At 45.2% G+C, this 16388-nt stretch overlaps 1 protein-coding gene across 2 annotated transcripts in view; it reads right to left on the bottom strand.

Moving 5' to 3' along the window:
- Positions 1–16388, bottom strand: part of LOC132216097 (zinc finger protein 501-like) — a 182584-nt gene that overhangs the window by 69299 nt on the left and 96897 nt on the right. Inside the window, exons 1-2 of one of the 2 annotated variants that reach the window (XR_009448703.1) lie at positions 6887–6987; positions 4812–4938 (exon numbers count right to left, since the gene is read on the bottom strand). The exons of the other annotated variant lie outside the window; for it this stretch is intronic. The gene's annotated coding sequence lies outside the window, so the exon portion shown is untranslated. Of the gene's footprint in view, positions 1–4811; positions 4939–6886; positions 6988–16388 lie in introns of those variants that run through there. 2 annotated transcript variants of the gene reach the window in all.

The following is a 16388-nucleotide window of genomic DNA, read 5'->3' on the forward strand; positions in this document are numbered from 1 at the left end:
ACCAGTGTAGGATTCAACAAAAGCTCAAGATAGGTACAACGAGGAAAACTCACATCAAAGAGGGACAAAGAGTTGCTTACATTTGCCAATGACACCTGCTCAAATCCCCTGGCACACAATGGCAATATTATAAAAACACTCCCAATTCCCAGTTTCTTCACTGGAGAGAGAGATGAGGAAAGTGCATTTGTGCATCTTCTATTTGTGGTGTTCTATTAAAGAAACACGCATCACTTTGATTTCTCTTGTGGAACTTTAGAAAATAAAAGGAATAGTCTGAGTGGTGTGGCTCCGTGGATAAAAGGGTCCTACCTATGAACCAGAGGTCACAGTTTGATTACCGGTGAGGGCACATGCGTGTGTTGTGAGCTCATTCCCCAATGTGGGGGAGCCAATCAATGATTCTCTCCATCATGGATATTTCTATATCTCTCCCCATCTCCTTCTTTGAAATTAAAAGGTGTTTTGAAAAAAAAAAATATATATATATATATATATATATGAAGAATAAAATCTTAAATCTCTGCTGGCACACATTAAAGATAATGTGATATCAACGTATGTGTGTACATGGGTAAAAATGGCAATCTACAGAGTTTTTGTATGCAGTTGACACTATGAGTTTAGGATACATTGTTATAAGCTCAAGATATTTTAAGTAGTTCTCATGGCCACTAGAAAAAGAGAAAATAAAAATAGAAAATAAATACAATGGCCCTAGCTGGTTTGGCTCAGTGGATAGAGTGTCAGCCTGCGGACTGAAGGTTCCTGGATTCCATTCTGGCCAAATGCACATGCCTGGATTGTGGGCTCGATCCCCAGGAGGGGGCGTGCAGGAGGCAGGTGATCAATGATTCTCTCTCATCATTAATGTTTCTATCTCTCTCTCCCTCTCCCTTCCTGTTTGAAATCAATAAAGAAATATACTTTTAAAAAATAATAAATAAAATGATCTCTGCTAAGATGTGATAGAATTCTGTATTGCAAATCACAGACTCCATATTTCTAAAAATTTAGATATAGATATAGAATTAATTTCTCAAAACATGCCATGTAAAACCACCCACAAAGTTAGCTGTGTTCCTGTAACAAATATTAATATAAAATAACAAATTAAGTATGTATTTACATGAATAACAGCATAATTGAAAATGAAATATTAACAATTTACTTCCTAAGAAGGTGTACAACTTGTATGCTGTGAAGCATAAAATATTGCTTGGTGCCCTCTGCAGTGTGTCTCAGTGGTTACAGCATGGGCCCACCCATCAAATGGTTGCAGGTTTGGTTCAAACCCCATTTGGGACATGTGAGGAAGCGAAACAACAATTTGTCTCTCTCGCATTGATATATATATTTTAAATATATTTCTTTATTGATTTCAGAGAGGGAGAGGGAAGAGAGAGAAACATTAATGATGAGAGAGACTCACTGATCGGCTGCCTCCTGCCCACCCCCTACTGGGGATCGAGCCCGCAACCTAGGCATGTGCCCTTGGCAGGAATCGAACTTGGGACCCTTTAGTCTGCAGGCTGACGCTCTATCCACTGAGCCAAGCCGGCTAGCGCCAGATTGATATATTTCTCTCTCTTTCTTTCAATCCCCCTCCCTCCTTTCCACTCTCTCTAAAATGCAATGGGAAAAGTAACATCAGGTGAGAAGTAACAAGAGAAAACACACACACACACACACACACACACACACACACACGAACACATTGGCTGGCTGTAATTAAACACCAAATCAGTATGTTGGAAAACACATTCCATGATCCGACTGAAATGCTAACAGTATCAGCTGTCATTAGTACCCAAAGTGACCTAAACATTCAAAGCAATCCCTATTAAAGTCCCAATGACACTTTTGGTGGAAATAGAAAAGCTCTTTCCAAAATTAATGTGAATGTCACAGGGCTCCATGTAACCAAGTGAATCATGAAAAGAATGTATGAAATTAAAGGCTTCAGGCTTCTTGATTTTAAAACATACTTCAAAGCTTCTGTTATCAAAAAAATTGTAATACAGCTCTAGCTGTAAAAAACATTTATAAAAGTCAACTTGGCCGAGCTGGCACGGCTCAGCAGTTCAGTGTCGATCTATGAACCAAGATGTAACATTTTGAGTCCTACTCAGGGCACATGGCAGCCAATCAATGATACTCTCTGATCATTGATGTTTCTTTTTTTTATATATATATATTTTATTGATTTTTTACAGAGAGGAAAGGAGAGAGATAGAGAGTTAGAAACATTAATCAGCCGCCTCCTGCACATCTCCTACTGGGGATGTGCCCGCAACCAAGGTACATGCCCTTTGACCAGAATCAAACCTGGGACCCTTCAGTCGCAGGCCGACGCTCTATCCACTGAGCAAAACCAGCTTCAGCTGATCATTGATGTTTCTATCTCTCTGTCCTTCTCATCTTTTCTCTGAAATCAATAAAAAAATCTATATATTGTCCGGGAGTTTGACCTGGAGAGCCGGAGTTCGATCGCAACCCATGACGTGCACTAACCACCAGGGGGCGAACAGCAGAGGTGGTGGGGCTGTGAAGGAGGGAAGGAGGAGGCCAGGAGGCCAGGCCTGGGAACCCTACCCAGCATGCATTTTGTAGTCCAGGCCTCTAGTGTGTGTGTGTGTGTGTGTGTGTGTGTGTGTGTGTGTGTGTGTGTGTGAGTGTAAATAAAAAAGTCAACATACACAGGACAATTATGCAAAATAGACAAAGAAGTCTTCAAATTCAACATTGACAAAACAACCTGAAAAGGACCAAACACCTTAACGCACAGCACTACAAAGTATATACTCATAGAAAATCAGTGTAACAAGATCTTGCACGTCTTATGTCATTAAAGAAATGCACATTATAGCCGAAACCGGTTTGGCTCAGTGGATAGAGCGTCAGCCTGCGGACTGAAGGGTCCCAGGTTCGATTCCGGTCAGGGGCATGTGCCTGGGTTGCGGTCACATCCCCAGTGGGAGGTGTGCAGGAGGCAGCTGATTGATGTTTCTCTCTCATTGATGTTTCTAACTCTCTATCTCTCTCCCTTCCTCTCTGTAAAAGTTCAATAAAGTATATTTAAAAAAAAAGAAAAAAAAAAGAAAGAAATGCACATTATAACAATGAGAAGTAACAAAGAGCACAACCAAGCAATACTAAACCATCATGGAACAGGCAGAATACAGAACACTGACCCCACCAAATGCCCAATCACTGCTGCTGAAAATGCCAAATGGTACAGCCCATTGGAGAGATGCTATGGAGGTTTTATAAAACTAAATATACACTCAGTAATTGGGCTCCTTACTCTTAAACCAAAGAGTTGAGCTGTTTATCTATACAAAATCCTACAAGGGGCTGCTTATTCATAATTTTCAATTATTAGAAGCAATGAAGAGGTCCGTCAACAAGTGAATAGATAAATACACTGGAGTACAAACAATGAAGTATTACTCACTACTATCATCATATCTAATAAAGAGGGAATATGCTAATTGGCCTTCACAGCATCGCAAAGATGGTAAATCACATAGTCAATAAGGAGGGAATATGCTAATTGACGGTCACACCCTTAAGATAGCAGCACCCACAGCCAATAAGACGGGAATATGCTAATTGCTGTCCCGCCCATAAGATGACGGTTTCCATGGCCAATAAGGAGGGAATATGCTAAGTGAATGCCACACCTTCAAAGATGGCAGCACCCACAGCCACAAGATGGTTGGCAGGGGAGGGCAGTTGGGAGCGATCAGGATGGCAGGGGAGTGATTATGGGGTGGTCACACTGGCAGGCAGAAGCAGTTAGGGGCAATCAGGTAGGCAGGCAGGCGAGTGGTTGGGAGCCAGCAGTCCCAGATTGTGAGAGGGATGTCCGACTGCCTGGCAGTTGGACACTCCCCAAGGGGGTCCCAGATTGCAAAGGGTGCAGGCTGGGCTGAGTGCACCCCCACCACCCAAGTACACAGATTTCATGCACCAGGTATCTAGTAAAGAAATAATACATCAAGACATGAAAAGACATGATAGAAGCCAAGATACATAGAACTAAGTGAAAGAATCCAATTTGCCTGCACAGGTAGCCCAGTTGCTTAGAGGATTATACCAATATGTTAAAGTAGTATGTTTGATCTCTGGTCAGGGCCCATATAAAAAAAAATCAACGAATGCCCAGTTGAAGTTTCTATCTCTCTCTAATTCACCCTTCCTCCCGGAATTCAATAAAATCTTTAAAAATATAAAAATTAAAGAAAATGCAGTATTTTGAGAGAGGCTTTCCTGTTTCCAATCCAGGTTGTCCTCTAGCCAGAACACATGGTAGAATGTTAGAATATTCTAGAAAATGATTTTCTAAAATTTTATCTTATGATAGTATTGTAATTAGTGTATACACCATGTAAAGTATGCAAACACTGAGTTCCTAATTCACGTACCTCACAAAGCCTTTCTTTTCTACCCTCAATTTGTTTCTCTTTTTAAAAATGTATATTTCTATTGCTTTCAGAGATGAAGGGAGAGGGAGAGATAGAAACATCATTGATGAGAGAAAATCATTGATTGGTTGCCTCCTGCACACACCATACTGGGGAGGGAGCCAGCAACCCAGGCATTGGCCCTTGACGGGAATCAAACCTGGGACTTTTAAATCTGCAGGCTGGCACTCAATCCACTGAGCGTAACCAGCTAAGGCCCAATTTGTTCTTTGAGAGCAAGAATCTACCAGAAAAAGCAGAAGCCCCTGAGAGATGTTAAAATAATGAAGGAAACAAAACCCTGGGGATGGAGTAGGAAATCGGGAAGGAAGTCATCCTCACCCAGGGAAGCCAGGTTGCTGTAGTTTTCCAACATCACATCCATGTACAACTTCCGCTGAGCTGGGTCCAGGCATTCCCACTCCTCCTGAGAGAAATCTATGGCCACATCCCTGAAGGTCAATGGTCCCTGAAAGAAAACACACATTGACCAAGAGGTCACCAGAAGAGTTCATAATGTCACCCAACATGAAAAGAGTGTCAGGAGAAGAGGTTTTGACCTATGGGGTATCCTGAATTATCCAGTAAGATCACTTTGCCCCAGTAACATTCTCTGATGTGTTTTCTGACACTGACACACAAGATGACACATGTCCACAAATCCACAGTACAGATTTTATTTTATAGTTAAATAACCTTTAAAATTCAGGAATGCACAGGGGCATATGGATTTCTGAAGGCTGTATTTGCATCATTCAGGGTCAGTGATGTATATTTCTCAGCGGAAAAGGTCATGCTGGTTGGAAGTATATGGACTTCTTCTCAAGTGTGAAGCAGGCCACAACGAAATGAACTTCTGTGAAAATACAGACGCTGATCCAGGTTCTGAGATGGGGCCTGTGTTTGCACATGTGTCACAAGCTCACTTTTTACTTGTGATGCCAATATTTCGGAGTGATGTGCCAAACTTCTGAATACCCAGAAAAAGAAAACACAAGGAAAAATTCATACAGAACTTTGAACTAAAAGTGTCTATTAATGGAATTCAGTTCTCATGGAATAGGACACATAGGAACTACAATCCAATTTGGAAATTTTTACTGAGTAATCGTAGAAGATTATTCGGCCAGGTCCAGCTGGTGTGACTCAGTGTTGCGTGCTGACCCATGCACCAAGAGGTCACTCACTCAATTCCTGCTCTAGACACACGAGCCGGTTGCAGGCTCAATCCCAAGTGTGGGGTGTACAGGAGGCAGCCGGTCGATGACTCTCTCTCATCATTGATGTTTCTATCTCTTTCTACCTCTCTCGTCCTCTTTGAAATACATAAAAATATACTTGGGGGAAAACACAGAGAAAAAATAGCTAAAATAAAGTTAACAGTTTAGGCACAGACACACACATTTTACAACTATGAAATCAAAATGGCTTAGTGACTGTATAAATCTCATGAATCTATTTGTGTATGATCGCCTTTGTGTTTCATAAACACAATACAGAGAGAAACTTAATGATATGAAGCCAGAAAGGCACACTGTTACCTTTGTGTGGTTGTCAATGCTCCCCTGGGGAGATATTTTCCATTGACTTTTCGAGAGTGAAAGGCAGGAAGGTAGAGGCAGGACAAGGGGAGAGACAGAGACACATGGATTGGCTGCCTACCACAGGTACCCAGGAGCTACTTGCCCTAGGACAGGAATCAAACCCTCCACCACTGATCCACACCAGCCTGGGGGAACTAATTTTTTCTTACTAATACATTTCTTTCAAAATTTTTACATATCATTAGTGGAGAGCTATGTTGTAGAAATTTAGTAAAACTGATCAGACATTAATGATATCATTCTTGGAAACTTTCTAGAAAGTACAAAAAGTGACCATGTAGGGTACGTTCATGATGGAAGAATAGAATACGAGGAAAATGTAAAGAATCAAGGCCTAATTGTTTACAGCTCCCATGCAAAAGCTAATGATCTGTAGGAAAGAAAAGTAAGTCTTTCATTTTCTAACGCAAACCCTATCTAAGAGGACGGACACTGCCAGATGTGAAGTGATGGTCTTTGCACAACTTTCATTAAATAGCTACTACAGTGAGGGGAGCACCTCTGCCATGTGAACATCAGGTGGACTGAGACAAAGGGCATCAGGTGACTGAAGCACAGTGAAGGTCAGGTCATCACTGGTGTGACATTACTGCGAAAAATACCTCAATAAATTAAAAAAATTTGTGGAAATGATCACAAATAAACATTTATTTTTGCATGTGTCAATCCACGTGTACCTTTCATGTTCTGTAAGCTAATAGTACATTTACTTCCGAAGTCTTTTGTAGTAATCTAATGAGCAAGTTTCTTCTATTTGCCCTTCTTTTCAGAGCTTTCTGAGCTATTCTGAGCATTAAATGTGCATCTTCTTACCTCTGATCTAGAGCTCATGCTGCAGCCCCGTGAACCTAAAACCTGCATTTTCCTTCTTCACTGATGCCTGAGCCTCGGACCCATCCCAGTAGTGCTGTTAGACATGGCTGCCTCCCAAGTTTGATCTGTCACAAAAGAAATGTTTTGAGCTGAAACCAGTTTGGCTCAGTGGATAGAGCGTCGGCCTGCGGACTGAAAGGTCCCAGGTTCGATTCTGGTCAAGGGCATGTGCCTGGGTTGCGGGCACATCCCCAGTAGGAGATGTGCGGGAGGCAGCTGATCGATGTTTCTCTCTCATCGATGTTTCTAACTCTGTATTCCTCTCCCTTCCTCTCTGTAAAAAATCAATAAAATTTAAAAAAGAAAGAAATATTTTGATTAGTTGAAAGTCACCAATTAAAGGTAGTAATGCTTCCTCACCTGTGGAGGGTGACAAAATGAATGCAGACACGGCTCTGGCACAAAGGAGGGAATTATAGCCCAACCAGTGTGGCTGAGATGTAAAGGGCTGACCTATGAACCAGGAGGGCAGGCTTAGATTCCTGGTCAGGGCACACTCCATACCCAGTGCAGGGTGGGGTGCAGGAGGCAGCTGATCCATAATTCTCTAACCTAATTGATATTTCTATCTCTCGCTCCCTCTCCTTCCATTCTGAAATCAATAAAAAATATTTTTAAAAAAAGAGTCAGAAAAAAAAAGGAAAACACACAAAAGAGAGAAATATAGAAACTGCTGACATTGACTGTGATCAATAAAGTAATGAAATAAGAAACAAAAACAACCTGGAAAGGCAAGAACACCAGAACAAGAGAAATACATCAACAGATGTTAGAGGAAAAGCAAACACAGCTTCTGTTCAGGACACATCTGATACCTGAGAGGCAGCCATTGGGTCCCGGTTCTGATCAGGGTCTGGGTTGTTTCCTCAGGTGACACTATGTTGAGGAGTCACAGCCTGTTAATCAGCTCCCCTCACACTCACAGTCAGAAGGGCCTGGAAATGAGGAAAAGGACACCCCTCCTGTCCTTGGTCACAGGAGAGAGTGAGGAACAATGAGCTCCTCCATGGAGACCACACTGTGAATTTTTGAGTGTATGCGTTCATGCGTCTCTCCTCCCATAGACTTTCACAAACTCCTACAGAAATGAGAATGTCAGCTGCTATCCGGACCTCCTAAACCAAAGAGCACCTCCTTACCTCCCCTGAACAAAGTTTGCTCCCCACTCTCACAAAGGCATCCTGCACCCCTCCAGCTAATCCCTGTCCTCACCTTCTAATCACGGAGAGCACCTCAATAACCCATGATGCCCCACCTAGAGCAGCTGTCCACCTCCATGGGGGAAAGCACACCTGAGGGCATATCTTAAAGCTCCTCTGGGGAACTGAGAAGACCCAGAGGATTTATCTCAGGATGTTTTTAAATAATAAATTGTCAGACATAGAAAAAGTAAATCCAGGAAAGTAACACACACACACACACACACACACACACACACCACCACCACCACCACCACCACCACCACCAACCACAGCAACAAAACTAAGGCTTCGAATATTCCTTTAAAAAGCATCAGATGATGACAGACACAGGTGACTTACTCCTTGCCATACCAGGAAATGACAAGGGACCCATGACCAACAGACAAGTCTCCCCTCTGAGTGAATGAAGTTTGCAATTGGAAGCAAATACTTACAAAATTCCCAAGCCTTATACAGTGGACATTTATAATTGTCATTCAAATCTGCATAACTAAGACAATTCAGCTGTTAAATGAAATATATAAAGCAACACCTAGAAGGCAAAACTCAGTGATTGAGCTGGGACCTCTGAACAAGGAGGTCGTGGTTAGATTCCTAGTCAGGGCCTATGGCCAGGTTGCAGGTTTGATGCCCAGTGAGGGGCCAGGAGTAGGCAGCTGATCAATAATTGCCTCTCTCTCCCTCTCTTTGCCTCCCGGAGATCGATCGTAATATGTATCTCTAAATACACATATACACTCACACACATAAAGCCACAAGCCTATAGATCCCAACTTAACCATCCACCACCCCATCAACTCATCCCTCACGGAGATCAGGGTTCCCTCCTCCCACTACATGTATTTCTGTCTGTGGATCCGTCTCTGTCTGCTGCTCCCTTTCCCTCCACTGTGGTCCTTTCCTGTGTCCCCCTCTCCCTCCTCTCTCCCCTTTTCTCTCTGTCTGTCCTACACCTGGACCATGAAACTCCTGAAACCTACTTCCCTTCAGGGGCTCTTTCTCCTGGTCTCTGAGGCTCCATCTCCACACACGTCTGCGTCTTCCCCTCCCCACGCCCGCGGCCCCTCTGCTGCCTGTTCCCGTCTGTCCGCTCCCACAGCTGCTGACTCAGGGCTGCTCCCTCTGCTCCCTCACCCCTGAGCCCCCCTTTCTGTCCCTGCACTCGCTCCCCAACTCTTCTCCTCGGAACCAGTGTCTCTGTCTCAGGTGCCTCCTCCTGTGGGGCCTCCACTTCTGCTCCCCAGGACCCGCTCCCTCTCAGCCCCCCTTCCTCTCTCTGGGCTCCGCCTCCTCCCTGTGTCTCCACTTCCTTCCTCCTCAGGCCACTTTCCCGAGGACCCCCTCACTCCTACCGTCGCCGTCCAGTCCCCCCCACACCCCTATGGGCCCCTCTCTGTGGACCTCTCGCTGCCCTTCCTCCCGCCCACGTGTCTGTCTCTCACTCCCTCTCCTGACCCCCCAGCCTGGGCCCCCGCCCCCCGCAGTCACCGCGCCCACAAAGCCCCTCCCTGCGGGCAGGTCGCCTCTTCAGGGGACACCGCGTCCTTCCCCCTGAACCCCCCCATGGCCACTGTGCTCCCCGGGCAGGCAGACCCCTTATTAAATGGGGGTGGGCCTAGGAGGGGGGTGCAGACCCCCAGGCCGGGAGCCACCCGGGCTCTTTGGGCGGAAAGCGCCGGGCGGGGGGAGGGGCGCAGAGGGCGGGAACCCCCTGACCCAGACTCTCAGCCCCGCGGGGAGCACCGGCGGCCCCGGGAACGGTTTTCAGCGGGAAAACCGCGCGGCAGGCGGTGGCCACAGCCACAGGCGGAGAGACCCCGGGCCGGGGCCTCCGTTTCCTCCCAAAGGCACGTGGCGCCCGCACCGCGCAGCCTCCCGGGACCGGACTCACCGCTGAGAGAGGCTCCGGGGCGGGGACCCCAACAAGGACTCCAGCGCCGGCAGCGCCCTCAGCCTTCCCTGCGGGGAGGGGGACGGGGAGCGTCAGCTTTAAAGACAAACACCCTCCTCAGGGGGAACCGCCACCTTCCCCTCCACAGCCGCTTCGGTCTGCAAGGAACTGCGCATGCGCCTCCCTGCGGGGTGGACGGGGCCAGAGGCTGAGGCGAGCAATTCCGCTTGGAACTGGGGGGTGGGGCGAGCCCTCCGGCCAGGGCTGGGACAGAGGGACGGGCGCAAGGGGGCAGCCTAGACTTTCTTCGTTTGAACAGCTCATGCACAGCTGGGCGCTGAGGGCAGATGCCCCCAGAGGCAACATAAGAACTGCCCTCCCCCTAACCCACTGGTGAAATCTCCTCCCTGGTCTCCCTTGACCAAATCCTGCCTCCTCGCCTCTTGACCAACGCCTGCACCGCCCCCTCACCCTCACCCTTTCCTGCATACTTCTACCCTAAAGGAAGCCTAGTCACCCCTCAGGGATGACACCAACACGCTGGTCTCAGGCCGCAGTGAGAGAATGCAATGCAATTTCCTACAGTCTCACTATGTGTCCGGTGCCGGCTCCTGCAGGTGGGACCAAACAGGAGGGAATGGGGGATATTCACACAGAAGTTTCCCAGCTCCCAGAGGCTGTGCTTAGAGCTACTGGCTGGTCTGCCCTTCAGCTGCAGGTGTCCCAGGGAGGGGTCTTTCCCAGGATCTTCACAAGCCGGGAACACATTCTTACAGTGAAGTTACAGAGAATTCAAAAGTGGGGCCGATTGGGTTTGAAACCAGAAACTTCCTGACTCCCATTTCCCTGGAGTCATTAAAACCTCAGCGAGGCCGCAACCGGTTTGGTTCAGTGGATAGAGCGTCGGCCTGCGGACTGAAAGGTCCCAGGTTCGATTCCGGTCAAGGGCATGTACCTGGGTTGCGGGCACATCCCCAGTGGGAGATGTGCAGGAGGCGGCTGATCGATGTTTCTCTCTCATCGATGTTTCTGACTATCTATCTCTCTCCCTTCTTCTCTGTGAAAAATCAATAAAATATATAAAAACAAACAAACAAAAAACCTCATCGAGGAGGAGGGAGGGGGGAGGGCAGCCTGCTCTCTCAGCCCCTCTGTCTCGCCATTGAAGAGAGAGGCAGCTTGAATTAAGGAAGTCAGCCATCTCAGCGGATAATTATTAGGAATATAGTGTCTTCTTTTTTAAAAAAATATATATCTTTATTGATTTCAGAGAGGAAGGGAGAGGGAGAGAGAGATAGAAACATCAATGATGAGAGAGAATCATTGATTGGTTGCCTCCTGCACACCCCACACTGGGGATCGAGCCCGCAACCCAGGCATGTGCCCTTGGTCATAATCCTACCCGGGACCCTTCAGTCTGCAGGCCGACGCTCTATTCACTGAGCCAAACCGGCTAGGGCTAGTGTCTTACTTCTTATCCAACCATCCAGGCCCCTGATCTCAACTGCTCCTTGCCTTCCCTTTTTCTGTTCCCTTGGAATAACAACCCATTCCACCATTCCTTCCCACTTTCACTGCAATAAAATATCAACCACTCATCTGCCACCCCTTATTAAAAAAAAAGAAAAGATGAAAGTGGGTGGGTTATATGAAATCCATTGGTGATAGATTAGAGAGGTAGGAGAGAGCCCAGTGAGGAAACCTCTGGGAGTGGAAGAAAATTAAAATGATTGATGTATGTCTTTTATATAGGTATACACACCTTAATTAACAGTGAACAATTAACATAACAATGAGGTGGTTTACAGTTTCCCCCTGGTGCATTGGTTGTGTCCTGATGGCTGTGGAAAAGGGGGAGTTACCCTGATATTCCAAAGGAAATGTTATCCTGGCTGCAAAAGACAATAGATAGGCTTAGGTAAGGAGTCTCTCTTGTTAGGGAAGATTCTTGCCTAGGACCTGACAACCTGCTATAAACTGCTGTTAGTGAAAAAAAATTTCATTTCAGACCATCCTTTCTGGTTACTTTAGGTCTCTATGAAAGACTGACCTGAAGGCCTTAAAGGAGCTTGTTAACTTAGCATGTGTCCTCTTTTCCTGCACAGATTCCCTTTAGGATAATGAACCCAAAGGAAGTATTGAGGAGCCAACTTTCTGTAGGATAATGAGGTGCCCTGGTACTGGGAAGGCTCAGTCTTAGATTTTCTGCATAAATAATAGACCATTGGGGTTGGAGAAAGACTGTAACCTTGGATAGAGTCAGGGCCAGTTTTGTTTTGTTTTTTGTAAAGTGAAAATATTGTGAATGGGAGGCAGTCAAGTCTTATGGGCCTCTATTAAGTATAACAAGCAATTTTTAAAAATAGATTTTTATTGATTTCAGAGAGGAAAGAAGAGGGAGAGCTGGGTCAATTGTCTCCTGCCTGCCCCTCCCTGGGGATGGAGCCCACAACCCTGACATGTGCACCAGCCTAGAATGGAACCCTCAAAAAAAAAAAAAAAATGCCGAAACCGGTTTGGCTCAGTGGATAGAGTGTCGGCCTGCGGACTGAAGGGTCCCAGGTTCGATTCCGGTCAAGGGCATGTACCTGGGCTGCGGGCACATCCCCAGTAGGAGACGTGCCGGAGGCAGCTGATCGATGTTTCTCTCTCATCGATGTTTCTAACTCTCTATCTCTCTCCCTTCCTCTCTGTAAAAAATCAATAAAATATATTAAAAAAAAAAAAGAATGGAACCCTCAGCTCCCAGTTCCTATGTCTATGCTCAATAACTGAGCCACACTGGTATGGCAAAAGAGATTAAATTTGTTATTATGATTCAGGTTTTGTTTTACGTATTATATATTGTGTTTAATGTATTTTCTTATAGTTTAAGGGCATATAATATACCTTCAGTAATATTAATAGCTGTGATACATATATGTAAGCTTGACACAATCCTATTATTATTATTAATTACTGCTACTATTAGCAGTAACATTTGATAGGCCACACCAGTGTCTTCAGATGGCTATTTATGATGATTGGATTGTTCATTTCTGAAAAGTCTAATTTCTATTGTAGATGAGGGAAATGTCAGACAGACACAAATATCCATCCATGGGTAGGCACCTGGTAACATAAGATACCTTCCAACACTGTGGGAGAGAAATTTTAAGTAATGTATTTTTCAACAGAATATATTGATAGTAAGTTGTCATCTTTGAAGTCTTTGTGTTCGGGGAGTACATTGTCAAATGAATGTTATTCATTTAGTAGTCCCTATAATTTTATAAATGGGCCATTGATGATAATGTAAAATGTCTCCTTCTACATTTCCTTCCCAAACAAATTTCTGGGGAATGAAAAACTATTTACATGCTGACTTCACTAAAAGGCAGCACTTTCACATGGGTCAGCTAACTCTGTAATATAATTGTATTCTTTAATATAGCATTCGTGCACTTGAGGGAGGTCCCTCAGCCTGCCACCACAGCTGTGCTCACCAGCTGTGAGCCTGGCTGTTGGCTGAGCTGTGTTCCCCCTGTGGGAGCGCACTGACCACCACGGGGCAGCTCCTGCATTGAGTGTCTGCCCCCTGGTGGTCAGTGGACGGCTTAGCAACCAGTTCCTCCACCATTCGGTCTATTTGCATATTAGCCTTTTATTATATAGGACTGCCTAGTTTTGTGTCCCTATGCCACTTTATTATTTTTTTATAATTAAATCGTTATTGTTCAGATTATTACAGTTGTTCCTTCCCCCCCCCATAGCTCTCCTCCACCCAGTTCCCACCCCACCCTCTGCCCTTACCCCTCCCACTGTTCTCATCCATAGGTGTATGATTTCTGTCCAGTCTCTTCCTGCACCCCCACACCCCTTTCCCCCCAAGAATTGTCAGTCCACTCCCTTTCCATGCCCCTGGTTCAATTATATTCAACAGCTTACTCTGTTCATTAGATTTTCTTTTGTGTTTTTTTTTAATTAAATCTTTATTGTTCAGATTATTACATTTGTTCCTCTTTTTTCTCCCAAAAACTCCCCTCCACCCAGTTCCCACCCCACCCTCCGCCCTCACTCCCCACCATCCTCTTTCATAGGTGCGCGATTTTTGTCCAATCTCTTCCCCCATTCCCCACACCCCTTTCCCCCACAAGCTTTGGTGCTCACTGAGTCTGCTCCCTGAGTGTGTCCCTTATGGATCTGAGGAGTTGTAATATGGATGGTCCCGCTCTGACCACCGGGGACACTGGCTCTTGGATCTAAGGAGGTGCTAATTTAGCCTCTGCCTGAGGCTACCCAGCAGGAGCTACGAAGTGATCTGCAGATTCCCCTTCCTTTTTGGGGGTTTGGAGGTGCTCAGATGAGGCCCAGCTATGAAGCAATGCAAGCTGCTGTGGGGCCTTGGGCGTTCTCTTGGAAGTTCTGGGTCTGTCTGGCCCAGCTGCAATTTGTTAGGTAATTTTCAGATTGCAAAGGGCCAGGGCATTCATATGCAAAAGCCTCTACTGCAGCCTGGGTGGGGCGGTGTCTCGGGGAATCAACAGGCAGAGCAAGCAGCTATGGCTGATCCTCAGCCCTGCCCTAAGGGGCCTCGTCTCAGTGTCCCGGTAATTGCTGCAAGCACCTCTGAGGGAAAGCCACCCTCAAGTTCTGAGTTCTGCCTGCTGCCAGATAGTCCAGTTTCTCCCCGTATGATACCTGGGTCCCCAGAGACTTCCCGGAACTGGAGTTCAGAGCAGTCGGGAGGTTGTGACTCCCTCCGGATCCAAAAAGACAGCAGCGTCCTAGGTGCCAGCCCCTTTCCTCACGTGCTTGAGCCTCCATACCTCTGTGCTTTACTTTCGCAGATCCTCTGAGTCACAGTGTGCTTTTCTCTTTCCTTTTAGTTGTAGAATTTCCACTAAGCCAGCCTTCCTGTAGTTCTGGATGATTTCTGTTTTGTCTTTTCGTTGTATTTTTGAAGTTGTGGGAGGCAGCAATTTCTGGTGTTTACCTATGCCGCCATCTTGGTTTCTCTCCAGGTCAGCTAACTCTGAGCACAGTTATCCTCATGCCTACTGTATGTACACTGTCCAAGATTAGAGCTCTCACCAGAGCAGAATTCTCTGCAGAGTAGTGTCTTTGGGGCCCAAAGGTAGAGATGAAATAACTTTTTTTCCAACCCTTTACTTTCATCTGAAATAGGTTTCATTTAGACAGCATAAGTATGGGTATCGTTCTCATATCCATTCAGCTACCCTGTGTTTTCTGGTTGAAGCAGTTAATTCATTTATAGTGTGATTATTGATAGGTATGTAGTTATTGGCATTTTTTAATTAATTAACACAGTCCGAGCAGGGAATTTTAGCTTCCCATTGACATCAATGGACAGATCTGCCAGAAAAAAAGTCAATACGAAAAACTGGTCTTAAATTGCTCATTAGACAAGATGGATTTGATGTTTATAGCAGAGATTATCAAGCTGAGTGTCACACTGGCAAACTGGTGTGCTGTGAGAATTTTTAGTACAAAAAACACCTGGCTATGTAGTTAGTAGCACAGACTACATTACCCAGAGATTGTCAAATAAAATGTGACAAAGGCGAACACAGTAATAGCTGTGTGGTGGGCATGAGTCAAAGTCAGATATTTTTTAGACAGGTTGGCAAAATACATATTTTGGTGGACCTCTGAATTTCAGTAATTACTCCATTTGTGCCATGAGATTAAAAAATGTTAAAATCACTGACTTAGAGCTTTTCACCCCAAAGCAAATATGCATTCTGGACAAAATGAACAGAGAAGGCCCTCTTAACCAAGAAACAATGTCTGCTTCATCAATTTTCCTAATGACCATGTGAAAAACAAATCTTTTGTATCTTTTACATCAATACACCCCCTCAATATTCCTCTTTACAGTACCAGAAAATGGAACTATTGTCTAGGTGACATCAAATTTTTATGAATGATCCGGATCCAATAGTTTGTCCCGAACAAAACCATAAAACCTGTGGTCCAGATAGAGACCCAGTCACAAAATATCAGGATATTCTTATACGTACGAATGCTCCATGGGAATGTCAGGAAGAAGAGTAGAAGAGTATCCAATATCTCGTTTCTTTAATCATTGTGTGATCCTTTGGATTGGCCCATGCAAAGTATATGATATTACCAGCTTATACAAATTTACACGAAACTGGAGAAGGAATGAATGTGGCACTTTCATTTCAATCACTGCTATCCTGCCGTCCCTGGGACTTACAGTAATGACTAGGAACACACTGCGGGGACAACTAACACACCTATGAACATAACTGTGGTCATGCTGTCAATATACAAAATAACTTCTGATGAAAAATAAAATTTTTCAACCACACATCTGCCATGG

Source organism: Myotis daubentonii, chromosome 15, assembly GCF_963259705.1.
Source record: "Myotis daubentonii chromosome 15, mMyoDau2.1, whole genome shotgun sequence".
Classification (NCBI taxonomy): Eukaryota; Metazoa; Chordata; class Mammalia; order Chiroptera; family Vespertilionidae; genus Myotis; species Myotis daubentonii.